Source organism: Neomonachus schauinslandi, chromosome 5 (assembly GCF_002201575.2).
Source record: "Neomonachus schauinslandi chromosome 5, ASM220157v2, whole genome shotgun sequence".
Classification (NCBI taxonomy): domain Eukaryota; kingdom Metazoa; phylum Chordata; class Mammalia; order Carnivora; family Phocidae; genus Neomonachus; species Neomonachus schauinslandi.
The window spans coordinates 17,950,901-17,953,687 of NC_058407.1; the positions used below are offsets into that span (position 1 = coordinate 17,950,901).

General features: G+C 48.8%; 1 protein-coding gene across 1 annotated transcript in view; it reads left to right on the forward strand.

Annotated features, from left to right (window-relative positions):
- The first annotated feature begins 2,185 nt into the window (after nt 1-2,185).
- NFYB (nuclear transcription factor Y subunit beta) overlaps nt 2,186-2,787 on the forward strand; it is an 18,044-nt gene continuing 17,442 nt past the window's right edge. Inside the window, exon 1 of the mRNA XM_021687588.2 lies at nt 2,186-2,242. The gene's annotated coding sequence lies outside the window, so the exon portion shown is untranslated. The remainder of the gene's footprint in view (nt 2,243-2,787) is intronic.

Consider the following 2,787-nt stretch of genomic DNA (forward strand, 5'->3'; position numbering starts at 1 on the left):
TGGAAAGATTCTGATTGTTGTACTATGACCAAAGAACAATTAGTCTTTTCCTTTGTTCAACTTAGAATGAACACACTTGTCACCCTCCGCTTTGCCAGGCCACCGTAAAGCCTTTACTCTGAGGGAACCGGGGAGGTACTGGAGGATTTCTGAGCAGAAGGGTGACAGGATCTCATTTACATTTTCAGAGGATCACTCTGGCTGCTGTGTAGGCAAGCGGAAGTTAGAAGGTCACTGCCGACCGTCATCCTGGTGGGAGGAGATGTGGCTTGAACGATGGTGGTAGTCATGGGGGGGAATGAGAAGGGAATATCCCCGTTTTGGATAGGTTTACACACCACAAATAAACAAGGTAATCCAATTCGGCTAAGAGATTGCAGTGAGGGGAATAATATTTACCTTCACATGAGGTGATAGGACTAGATGACATTATAGAGTAACCAGGCGGGGCTACTTTAGGAGGGGTGAGGGAAAGCCTCTTTGAAGAGGAAGACCTCAGAGATGAAAAGGAGCCAGTTAAGACCTTAAGACAAGAGCCGTGGGGGGGGGGGGGGGGAGCCAAAAACCCGGGGGGGGGGGGGGGGGGGGGGGGGGAGGGGCCAAGACCAGTGTGAGTCGAAGGTGGAAGGGGGGTAAGGGTAGAGGCATAAATGGGGGAGGGAGAGAAAAGAGGAAGCCAGATCTTTCCAGGCCTTGAGTGCAGAGAATGGACTGAGAGGGGCAAGAATAGAATCAGGAAGTTGGAAACAGAGACCATTCTATACTAGACGCTATCATCATGGAAATTCTATGAGGCCTCATTAAAGTCATAAAGTAAAATCCAACCAGGAAGTCTTTCTTGTGCCAAGGATTCTGCTTTGTTGTTTGCCAAATTATGACTCATATAAATAATGGTATAAGTTAAGGGGTAGCTATGGTGTGTGGACCAGTAAAAGAGACAATCACCTGTCCTCTGACCTTTAATGAAAAGTCTAGATGAGTCTAAAAGCAATAAAACATCTGAACAGTCAAGGAAAAGAAAAGGAAAGTCTGGATTAGTCTAGACAATGTCTTTTCCACAACTAAACTGTGATACATGTCTTCCACCATGTGATCATGAAAAATGGGGGTAACATTTACTGGGGGGCTTCCTGAATGCAGGTGTTAAGGGCACAGAGAACACAGTTGTCAAGCCAGCATGACCTGGGGTTCAACAGCAGAGGGGCATGGACTAGGTCCCCTATCTTTTAGAGTTAGCTCCCAAGGGTAAGGAGGGTGCTTTATCCACCTTTGCAACCCCGGGGCTCCTGGCACAGCCCCTGGTAGACAGTGGGAGCTGAGTAACCTTTTTGTTGCATCGGAATTAAGCATGTCAGTGAGATCAACAGTACTGAAATAAGAACCTGTTAACTCAGGAAAAGCAGTCATCTTGCATCTTTTGGTTCATCATCCAGTGTGTGGATTAGTCATAACTTCTCTCAATCCTACTACTTCCTTTTTTATATTTCCTGTCTTTGAGCACATCATTTCACTCTGAAAACTCCACTTGCACAGGTCATCACCCAGGGAGAGGTCCAATGCAGGCCAATTTTACTCCTTCTTTAGCAAATAACAGTTTTTAAAAGTTCGATGGAGATTGAAATTCATATCATATAAAGATCTTAAGATAGGGGCCAACTTATTTTTTTAGGGCGTTCTCTGTGCATTGTCTTTAATTCCAAACAATCCTAAGAAGTATCGAGTAGTCTCATTACAGAAATTGTCACGGAGGGGCAAAGAAATTTGGCCAGGGTCACAAGCCGGTATGAGGGGGAGGTGGAATTCAAATCAGGGTGTTCGATTGCACAGTGGCATTGCTCCTTACTCCTCTTGGAATAACTTAGAGGCTTTCACTTGTCATTGCTTCCTTATTTGCTCTTGAAATGTTAAAATATGCGGAGAAACAGTAGGAGCTCTATAAATAAAACATGTCTATATATTTTTAAATGATTAAAGCTGGAAAGTTTAATGTGGCACCGGGCCACTTGTTTAGTGGAAGTAAAGCGAACGCGATTGCGGGCTCGCGTTGCAGAAATCCTGCCGCCCTTTGCAGTGCGCGGTGGTGTCTGGCTCACAGCCCATCTGTGATGGTCGCAGGCGAGGGAAGTCCGACCCACACTGCAGTCAGGGAAAGACAGCGGGGGAGCCTGGCTGCAGAGGCAAGAACCGACCATGGATTCTTGCGGCCCAAATAATCATCTGGTTGGGAAAAGCCACATGTCAGGTAGCAACTACTGGGGGTGCGGGGCGGGGGGTGGAGGGGGAGACAGGAAATGCAACATTTTAAACTCAGGGTGAAGGCTGGCTAGACTGACCAACCTGTTAAACCTGAAGGAGAGGATTGTATCTTTAGATGAAATCTGAACGACGAACATCCGAGCTCAGTGACCGAGAGGGAGCCGTTGTGCATTTGGCAACGTTTACAGGCACATAAGGAAAACACAAGGTGCTGAAGGCATTGCAGGAGGTAGCCGTCGTGCAAATCCACCCGGTAGCTCGAATGTCGCCCTGGCGGGCGGTTTCTGCCCTTGGTTTCCCCTTCTAAAAAATCGTCGGGCGGGTGAAACGCTTTCACGTGGGGGAGGGAGGGGACGGAAAAGGGAGCGAAGCCTGAGAAATCACGCTTCGCAGAGGCCCGGGAAAACACCGTGGGAAGAAAGCCCGCAGAGACCTCAAGAGCGTGCCCGAGTCCCGGCCCCGGGAAGCCCCCGCGGAGCACGGAGGCCGCCGGCCGGCGCCGCGCAGCCTCTGCAAGACCTTCCCGCCCGC